Source organism: Myotis myotis, unplaced genomic scaffold, assembly GCF_014108235.1.
Source record: "Myotis myotis isolate mMyoMyo1 unplaced genomic scaffold, mMyoMyo1.p scaffold_m19_p_15, whole genome shotgun sequence".
Lineage (NCBI taxonomy): Eukaryota > Metazoa > Chordata > Mammalia > Chiroptera > Vespertilionidae > Myotis > Myotis myotis.
Genome location: NW_023416319.1, coordinates 15776663 through 15787326, shown reverse-complemented (window position 1 = coordinate 15787326; position 10664 = coordinate 15776663). Strand labels below are relative to the sequence as shown.

At 45.3% G+C, this 10664-nt stretch overlaps 1 pseudogene; it reads right to left on the bottom strand.

The window, feature by feature from the left end:
• Positions 1 to 2078: 2078 nt before the first annotated feature.
• Positions 2079 to 2473, bottom strand: LOC118669787 (annotated as a pseudogene).
• Positions 2474 to 10664: the final 8191 nt, after the last annotated feature.

Sequence of the window (10664 nt, the reverse complement as noted above, 5' to 3'; positions counted from 1 at the left end):
CCTTTCAGCATTTCATATAATCCTGTTTTGGTGGTGATGAACTCCTTTAGCTTTTTCTTGTCTGGGAAGCTCTTTATCTGACCTTCAATTCTGAATGATAGCTTTGCTGGGTAGAGTAATCTTGGTTGTAGGTTCTTGCTATTCATCATTGTGAATATTTCTTGCCACTCCCTTCTGGCCTGCATAGTTTCTATTGAGAAATCAGCTGACAGTCGTATAGGTACTCCCTTGTAGGTAACTAACTGTTTTTCTCTTGCTGCTTTTAAGATTCTTTGTCTTTTGCCCTTGGCATTTTAACTATGATGTGTGGTCCTCTTTGGATTCCTCTTGTTTGGAGTTCTCTGCACTTCCTGGATTTGTAAGTCTATTTCTTTCACCAGGTTGGGGGCGTTTTCTGTCATTATTTCTTCTAATAGGTTTTCAATATCTTGCTCTCTCTTTTCTTCTGGCACCCCCATAATTCGAATGTTGGTATCCTTGAAGCTGTCCCAGAGGCACCTTACACTATCTTCGTATTTTTGGATTCTTTTTTCTTTTTGCTTTTCAGTTGGGTGTTTTTTGCTTCCACGTATTTCAAATCTTTGATTTGATTCTTGGAATCCTCTAGTCTATTGTTGAATTTCTGTATATTATTCTTTATTTCAGACAGTGTATGCTTAATTTCTGACTGGTCCTTTTCCATTTTTTTGGCATTCTCATTAAGATCCTTGAAGGTCTCACTAAGTTCCTCAGAGGTCTCACTAAGTTCCTCAGAGGTTTCTAGAAGATTCTTGAGTAACCTTATAACTGTGGTTTTGAACTCTATATCCAGTCGTTTGCTTTCCTCCATTTCTTTCATTCATGACATGTTTCTTTGTCTCTGCATTTTGGCTGCTTCCAAAATGTTGATACGAGTGGCTTTGTGTGGTAGGTATCCTATAGGGCCCAGTGGCTCAACCTCCCCAATCACCTTAGGTGGACACTCTTGGTGCACCCCTTTGTGGGCTGGGTGCACAGTCTTGTTGTAGTTAAGTCTTGATTGCTATTGGTATAACTTGGAGGAATTGACCTCCAGGCCAGTTGGCTGTGAGGACCCGCTGTGTCTATAGTGGAAGAACTGCTGTGCTGGAGACAACCTTATGGGGCAGGACTTGCTTCATTGGGGCTTTGGTGCTCACTGAGTCTGCCTCTTGAGTGTGTCCCTTATGAATGTGAGGAGTTGAAATCTGGTATCTGACCACTGGGTACACTGGTTCCTGGATCTCCAAGGAGGTGCAAAGTCAGTCACTGCCTGAGGCCAGCAGGAGCTACAACGAGATCTGCAGATTTCTCCTTTTTGTTTGGGGTTTGGAAGTTTTGGAGCTCTCTGACCCAGCTGCAGTTTGTTAGGTTAGGCTGTGAAAGGACAAGCCATTCATATGCAAAAGCCACTGCGCACAGCTTGGGTGGGTTTGTAAATTGGGTGGGGCGGAGTCTCAGGGAATCACCAGGGCAGAGCAAACAGTGATGGCTGCCAGTCAGCTGTCTCTGCATCTCTGAGTCTCCACGTCTCCAAGTCCCTGAGTCCCGAGCCCCCACACAGTAACAATGATCCCTGCTTGCACCTCTGCAAGAAAGCCACCCTCGCTTTCCGATCCAATGTCAGACAGTCCAGTTTCTCCCCGTAGGAGTCTGGGTCCCCAGAGTCTCGCTGGAAACTGGAGTTCAGAGCAGTTGGGAGCTTGTATCTTCCTTCAAATTGAAAAAAAACAGCACACTCAGCTGCCAGCCCGTTTCACACACTTCTGTACCTCTGCTCTTCCGCACCTCTGCACCTCCTACCCAGTCTCAATGCACTTTTTTCTTTCCTTCTAGTTGTAGAACTTCCACTCAGCCAGCTTTCCCATGGTTCTGGGCGATAGCCATTTTGTCTTTTAGTTGTAGAGTTGGTGTGGTTGTGAGAGGCAGCATGTACAGGTGTATACCTTATGCCACCATCTTGGTTCTCCTAACACTTTGATTTTAACCCACTGAAAACCATTTCAGATTTCTAACCTCCAGGTTTCCAGGAGCCTTGTCTTTTTTTGTTGTTGTTGTTACTCAAAAAAGCTTCATTTTAAAATTTATTTAGCTTTCTGACTCTGTGCTTGTGCCTTCAACACTTTCACAACGATTTTCTGCTCCTCAATAAGGAAAGCACCCTTGATCCTGTCCCGGACACATTTAGCACACATGGATCCACCGTAGGCCCTGCTGACGTGTTTTTTTGTTTTAGACAACCTCATTAGAATTTTAGGTCTCACAGCACGAACTCCGCGAAGTCGGCCTGGGCACACGCCACACGCAGACTTGGGTGCTTCCCAACCTTCTTGGTATAAAGGTAAACAATCCTATTACCAGGGGTTCGGGACAGCCTGGTTTTGTTGGAGGCTGTGACAGCCTCCGACGGTATGTCAAACGCTGGACCATGGTGAATACCTAAACAGAAGTCACCGTCCCCGGAAGAGCCAGGAGCCTTGTCTTTGAACCAGGTAAACTGATTCAGAAAACCTGCTGAATATTTTTAAAAACTTTTTGAAAGGACAGATTATATTTTGAAGAGCCAAGTTCATGTACATTTTGTGGGGAGGGGCTTAAATGTTGATGTGTTTTGTTTTCCCTTTTTCCCTTAAATGAAAGATAACATATATGTACATATATGCAGAAAAACGCACAAATTATTTTCACAAAGTAAACACACCTATTTGGTCACCATCCAAATCAAGGTATAAAAGCCAACCAGAGGCTTAAAAACTCACGGCATACCCCCTCCCAGGTACTACTTCACTTCCCATGGATAATGACTACTCTGGCTTTCAAGTCCATGTATGTATTTTTGCCTGTTTTTGAACTTTATGAAAACAGACTCATACAGTATGCATGCTATCGTGACTGGCTTCTTTCACTTAACATTATATTTATAAGATGCATCCATATGTAGCAATCATTTGTCTATTTTCTTTTTTAAAATATATTTTTATTGATTTTAGAGAGGAAGGGAGAGGGAGAGAGAGAGAAACATCAATGATGAAAGAGAATCATTGATCAGCTGCCTCCTGCACGCCCCCAACTGGTGATAAAGCAACAACCCGGGCATGTGCCCTTGACCAGAACCAAACCCAGAACCCTTCAGTTTGCAGGCCGACACTCTATCCACTGAGCCAAATTGGTTAGGGCTCATTTGTCTATTTTCGTCATACTATAGTATTCCATTGTGTGAGTATAACACAATTTATCCATGTTTTTAAAAAAGGGAAATTGTGGATTAAGAGTGGTTTCACCCCCTCCCAGGACTTCTGACTTCTTATCTGCTTATAAGTAACTGTCAATCTCCAAGCGAAGATAGAATATCCAGAGTTTGCCAAATGTATTTGACCATGAAACCTTTTTTTCTTCAAAGTATCTAATGAGACTGATATTTTGCAGGACATGCTTCAGGAAACCCTGGTCCGGAGCAATGGTTTTGATATTGTATTCCTTCATGCTGCCTAAGGAATGAGAGTAAGATCAACTGGATCCCACTTCTGCTTCAACACACCTCCACTTTTATCTGTTTTAAGAATGGATTCCCCATAGGGGTATGGGTGTGTGTGTGTGTGTGTGTGTGCCATATGTCTATGTTGAAAAAAAGTGGTTGCCTTAAAAAAAATTTGTCTGAAAGCTACAAGTTTACTCTCTAAAGGACCTCTCAGAAGGCCTTTACACAGACTCAAGTTCCAGGCTACAAGAGCTTCCTGACCTTACCCGAAGTTCATTGCTTTTGCCACTGTTGTCTTGCCAGGCTCTGTCAAAGGGCCAGCTGCTTACTCTGATTCTGCCAGTGGTGCTGTGGAAAGAACTCAAAAGAGATCATAGACAGCAGCTCAATGCAGATCAGACAGCTTAGTTCATAGGCAGCTTCTGTCTATGGAATCAGAGGCTAAAAATAAATCATTACATACCAGGAAAGTCTTAAATTGCTTCTAACCAGACAGCATGGTGTAGGGATTAAGAACATGGACTCCAGAGCCAGACTCCCTGGCTTCAACTTCAGGTTCTGCTGCTAACTAGCTATGACTTTGGATAAGTTTCTCAAATACTCTCATGTCTTAATTTGCTCATCTTTAAAATGGAGGTGAGAATAATAGCATCAAACTCATAGGCTTGATGAAGATTAAATGAGATCATATTTGTACAGCATTTGAGACAGGTTTAGGCATCTAGTAAGCACTATATAAATATTTATCCTGCCCTGACCAGTCTGCCTGCAGACTGAAGGGTCCCGGGTTCGATTCCGGTCAAGGGCATGTACCTTGGTTGTGGGCACATCCCCAGTGGGGAGTGCAGGAGGCAGCTGATCGATGTTTCTCTTTCATCGATGTTTCTAACTCTCTATCCCTCTCCTTTCCTCTCTGTAAAAAAAATCAAAATATATTTTAAAAAATTAAAATAAATAAAAAAATATTTATCCTATATAATAAAACCTTAATATGCAAATCAACCGGCGGAACAACCGGTACTATGACGTGCACTGACCACCAGGGGGAAGACACCGAATGCAGGAGCTGCCCCCTGGCGGTCAGTGTGCTCCCACATGGGGAGCACTGTTCAGCCTGAAGCCGGGCTCATGGCTGGTGAGCGCAGCGGCGGTGGCGGGAGCCTCTTCCTCCTCCGCTGCAGGCAGGCAGTAAGGAATGAGGGGCCCTGGACTTCGAGAACCCTGGACTGAGAGAGGGATGTCTGACTGCCGGCTTAGGCCTGGGAATTGGGCCTAAGCCAGCAGCCAGACATCCCCAAGGGGTCCCGGACTGCGAGAGGGCACAGGCTGGGCTGAGGGACCCCACCTCCAGTGCAAGAATTTTGTGCACCGGGCCTCTAGTTAAATATAACCAAAGTAACAATGGCACTTTTCTTTCTACATGAATTCATGTGTGGCAAAGCCCAACTACAGGCATTTTAATTCTTTTAGTGCTCGATGTTTTACCACCATTCTCATAGTGAGGCTCTCTGTGGCCTCCCATACCCCTGAGGAGTTGGGGTCACATGGCCCTCCAATATGATGAGTGCTTACTAGATTTGTGATTTCCTGGATCAGTAACATCAATTGTGGGGATTCACACAGGATAGTCATCTTTTAACCATGCCATTTGGGATGTTGAGATAAACTACCATCTGCTATCTTTACTACTTTGTGAAAGGCAATTTTAACACCAGAAAAGTAAGAAGGACATAATATCAGAATAAAAAAACAGGGCTTTATATTAAACTGAGCTTAGTAAAAAAAAATCACTCCCTTTCTGTTTTTTCCATTTCATCTATGACCCAACATTTAGCTAACATTGCTCTATATGGCCCTATGAGTGTCCCTGGACACACTAGGTACAATAACTAAACACTTTCCTGAATGTCCTAGCCTCAAAGCTAGTACTAAACACCCCAAACTTTACAAAACTGAAGATATTTGTTAATGACCCAAGAGAGCACTGCTATGTTCATAGGCGGAGAGACCACAGGGGAATTAGGAGGAATCATTTTAGTTGCTCCCTGTAGCATTTGATGGGGCCATTTGGAATCTTGGCTCCAATTTCTGAGCTACCTGGATGTTTTAGAAACACTCCTCAGCCCTCATCCCGTCTCTTTCTTTATTCTCACACTTCTGCCACACTCACAACACTTCTGACACCAGGTGTGTGTGTGTGTGTGTGTGTGTGTGTGTGTGTGTGTGTGTGTGTGTGTAGGTCCCCACATCAAGCAATTCTCTATGACAACAGCACAGTCTCTCACAATTTAACTCAATTCTGACACTATCTACCTAGAAACAGCATCAGATCCCACAGGTTAAGGGCTCAGTCCCACAAGAAGGCCCCTCACTTCAGATGCCAATCACCAGAAGTAGGTCCCCAGGTTACCCAAATCTTCTGTCCAACTGGGACTACAAATTGAAAGTTCCCATGAGTTCCAACCCCTTGGATTCCATTATTTGCTAGAACAGCTCACAGAACTCAGGGAAACATGCTTCTAGGGTTTGTTAAAGGATACAGATGGCCCAGGCAGTGTGGCTCAGTGGTTGAGTGTCATCCTATGAACCAGGAAATCATGGTTTGCTTCCCAGTTGGGGCGCATGCCCGGGTTGCAGGCTTGATCACCAGTGTGGGGCATGCAAGAGGCAGCTGATCGATGATTTTCTCATCACTGATGTTTCTATCTCTCTCTCCCTCTTCCTTCCTCTCTGAAATCAATAAAAATATATTTGGAGGAAGGTGCAACAGCTAAATGAACAGCCAGATGAAGAGTAACCACTGTGTTATATGGGGCAAGGTCTGGGAGGATGCTGAGTACAGGAGCTTCTGTCCCCATGCATCTCATTCTCAACAGTGGATGTGTTCAACAATCTGGAAGCTCCCTGAACGCTATACTTTTTGGATTTGGAGGGAAGCTTTATCGCATAGGTATGATCATTAACTTTATTTTCAGCCCTTTTCCCTTAAGAGAATGAGGGGCACGCTGAAAATTCTAAACTTCTAAACATGGCTTGGTCTTTCCTGTAACCTCATTAGAATAAAAGATACTCCTATCACCCAGGAATTACAAGGGTTTAAGGAGCTCTGTGCCAGGAACTGGCAAGGGAAACCTACATATATATCTATACAAACACAGACACACACACACACACACACACACACACACACACACACACGAGGCCCAGTGCACAAAATTCGTACACAGGGCAGGTGGGGGGAACCTTCAGCCTGGCCTGTGCCCTCTTACAATCCAGGACCCCTCGGGGGATGTCTGGCTGCTGGTTTAGGCCTGATCCCCCCAGCAGTCGGACATCCCTCTCACAATCCGGGACGCTGCATGCACCAGTGACCATACTTTTCACACCGGTGGAGGGCATTTTGCTGTTGTATGAGTAGCTACATTATTTTGTCCTGATTATAAAAAATAGTACATAACATGATCCTTCTGAGGCAGTAGTACCATTTTCCCCATCTTATGGGTGGAAAAACTGAAGCAGAGACAAGTAAAGTAATTGGCTTTGTCACACAGTTATAAGTATCAGAATCAAGGCTGACCACAAAATGTGCAAGCCAGAGTTCATGCATGTCATTGCTGCATCATCCTGTTTTTTCAGTGTTAGAGTAGCCTTGTCAGGTTTTAATTTTTAAATCTAAGAGACTATTCCCAATATATAGGGTAGGGTCCCTAGGCCTGGCTGGCGATCAGGGCCAGCCTATGGGGCAACCAGTGGAGTGATCAGGGGACCCCCGCTGGCACCCGCCTTGGCTGACAGTCTGGCACCATCGGCTCACTGGCCCCGCCCCCCTGCCACTGCTGCCAGTTGCCTCCCTCTGCGGGGCGACTGGCGAGTGGGCCAATGGGGGGGGCCCCCACTGGTACCCACCTTGGCTGGCGGCCTGGCACTGCCGGCTCATCAGCCCCAACTGGGGGCAGCTCCTGCACTGAGTGTCTGCCCCCTAGTGGTCAGTGTGCATCATAGCGACTGGTCGTTCCGCCAGTTGTTCCGCCATTTAGTCAATTTGCATATTAGGGTTTTATTATATAGGATGGAGCTACATATATATATATATTTCTATTCTCTCACACTGGGTATGCAGTTTTTCTTCCCAGACACAGTGAGAAAGACCAGGAGGGGGAGGAGTCAGGACACAGGGGCTGTCATGCTGAGCCTGCTGCTAACCCACTGTGTAATTTTTGGTGAGACCCTTAACCATTCAATGGTTTGTTTTTCTCTTCTACCAAATGGAGGCAGTACCTGCTCTGTACTTCTCAAGGTTGCTTTTGGAATCAAATAAATAATGCTGTGAATACGGTGTTAAAGTACTATAAAAAAATGATTATCTGTAACTCTCAGCCACTACCTCCTCCCTAGACCCAAGTACCCTAACAAGTTTATACCAAGGATCCTTCCCTCCACCCTCTCCCTCAGCCTAACTAGGACTCCACAATACAACACTCCATGATAGACTCCTAATCCTTGGGTTAGAGCAGTGGGGTTAGGGAAGAGACCACTTTCTTCTACTTTTCAAGGTTCCCCAGGTCTCTGCAGAAGGGACAGAGCTACTAAGTATTAAATATTCAGGAATCCACATTTACTCTTGAAATTCTAGCTTAGTAAGCCTGTTGATGTTTCCTGCTAAACTAGCAAAGGATGGCAACAGAAGAATGCTGGGAGACATTCCATTCCCCAGCCTCTTGGGAATCCTGGTAGCTCAACTTTCCAGTGTGTTATATCTGGAAGAAACTTTAGATCAGTGGTTCTCAACTCTGGTATGACATTAGAATCACCAGGGGAGCTTTTAAAAAATACCCTTGCCCAGCTGTACCTCACGCCTCATTTCAGGGGACTGACCTAGATATCTCTCATCATTGACGTTTCTATCTCTCCTCCTTTCCTCTCTGAAATCAATAAAAATATATTTTTTTAAAAGAAAAAGTACAGAGACCAGATCATTAAGGAGTTTTAAAAAGGAACCATCAGCCCTGGACAGTGTAGCTTAATGGTTAGAGCGCCAGCTTGCACACCAAAAGGTTGTCGGTTAGATTCCCCGTCAAGGGCACTACCTGGGTTGCAGGTTCCTTCCGCGGGTCACATGCGGGAAACAACCAATTGATGTGTGTGGGGTGCGGCTACAGTGTTTTGGCCAGGTTCAAGCCTCGGACTAATGAAAGGACAGGGTCCTCTCATTGCCATGTGCAAGTCCCAGCTGGAGGGCAGGGCCCTCCCAGCACAATCATAGCCAACGGCTGTGGTGGTAAGCATGAACCTGTGGTCCAAACACGTGGCCCCACGTGCCTTGTGCTAGAGTTCAGGTGCATGTAGTTGAGTAGGGTTGGAACTCAGGAGAATGCTGTAAACAACTTGATCACGCCCCTACTTTGCCTCGTGGCATCTGCTATAAAATAAAGACACGGCTTGTGGGCGCTGGCGCTGTCTCCTCATCAGGGAGCAGCATCCCACCGAGACCCAGCTGTCATTCTCTTGTCTGTCTTCTCTCAACCCTTTCATCCCCCCACTCAGGATCACACTTGGCCGTAACAAGTGGCGTCCGAACAGGCCTGAGTTCGGGGGAATTTAAAAAGTGGTCAGGTGAAAGGAGGCGCCAAGGCGCCCGCAGAGAGTAAGCTTAAAAAGCAAAAGTAAGAAGGCCAAAAAACAAAATAAGGTAGGGAGCCGAAGTGTGGTAACATTAGCTCGGTGTAAAACATGGGAATAATGCTTCATTGAAGCATTGTTAAAGTAAGCATTTTTAAATTTCTAAGGTAGAAATAAGTGGAAGCAACTTAGAGATTGCTATATAGCTGAAGGCCTAGAGAAAATTCCTGGTCCTATCTTCAGTTTGTGGTCCATGATTCGGGACTACCTAGAGCCCCTTCTCGAAAAGGGATGGCAAGCAAAAGCAAGAGTGGGATCTCTGTCTCTACTCCAGTGGTCTCTGTGTGAGGCGAGGCAGGATGGGGAAGACACTTCAGGGTTTAGTAGCCAATCATACTCTTAAAATGCAATTACTAAAACAAAAAGGGGGAGAAGAGGTTGTGTTTGTAGCTTTCCAGACGGAGCAGTGCAGTCAGTTTGGGTGCCAGAACGGTATGTGCGACACCACAACGGACCCAGAGAAGCTCCTTGTCCCTCTGTTCAAGAGACTGAGAGTTGCCCCAATGACAGCAAAGAGGAAGAAAAGGAAAACAAAGGCTACACTAGGGGCTGAGGAGCCAACATGGGGTCAGCGGAAGAAGGTAACAACTGAGGCCCAGCAAGTAGCAGAAAAGCAAGGAGTGGAAGCTACTCCTTCAGCCATGTTTATGGCTGTTAGCATAAAGAAATAGAGAAGTAAGCGGTAGAAAATAGGCGGTAGAAATGTAGAAATAAGCGTTAGAAAATAAGTAGAAATAAGTTGTAGAAATGTAGAAATAAGCGGGGGTTGCAACCCAGGAAAGGTTTGGGCAAGGGCAGCCACGCCTACCTATAGTTCATAGTTAGAGGTAGAGAAATAAGTAGAAATAAGCTGTAGAAATAGAGAAATAAGTAGAAAATAAGTGGTAGAAATAAGCTGTAGAAGTAAGAAATAAGTAGAAATAAGCGGTAGAAATAAGCTGTAGGAATAGAGAAATAAGTAGAAATAAGCGGTAGAAATAAGCTGTAGGAATAGAGAAATAAGATGGCTGTGGTGGCTGATGTTTAAGGAAGTAATTTTTATTTCTGACCTAGATTGTAAGCTCTTGCGGCAGTTGCATTGTTTCTAGGCTTTGGTTATCTTTGCTTGTGCGACCAGACAGCTCCCTGGGACTTTGGGTCTGTGTGAGATGCCAGACCCAGAGTTGAAGGTCTCCAGCTCTGCAGGACCGAGGGCTGCTCCTTTCCATGCAGCAGCGGCTAAAGAAAGAAGCTGAGAAGGGATCAGACTTCCAACTGCGTGGACGAGGCTGATTTGACTGGGACTGGTGAGGACTCAGTGCCGAGGTCAACCGTCCAAACAGCCTGATCCAGGGGACTGGTTTTGCATCTACGACATCTTTGCATCGGCGGCATTTTACTACGCAAGTGGCTGAGGTATCAGCATGGAGTCAGCTGAAGAAGATGGCGACTGAGGCCAAGCAGATGTTAGAAAAGCAAGTGGAAGCTATGCTAGCATTGGTGAACTGTCAGTTTTCTGTAAAATCTTGCG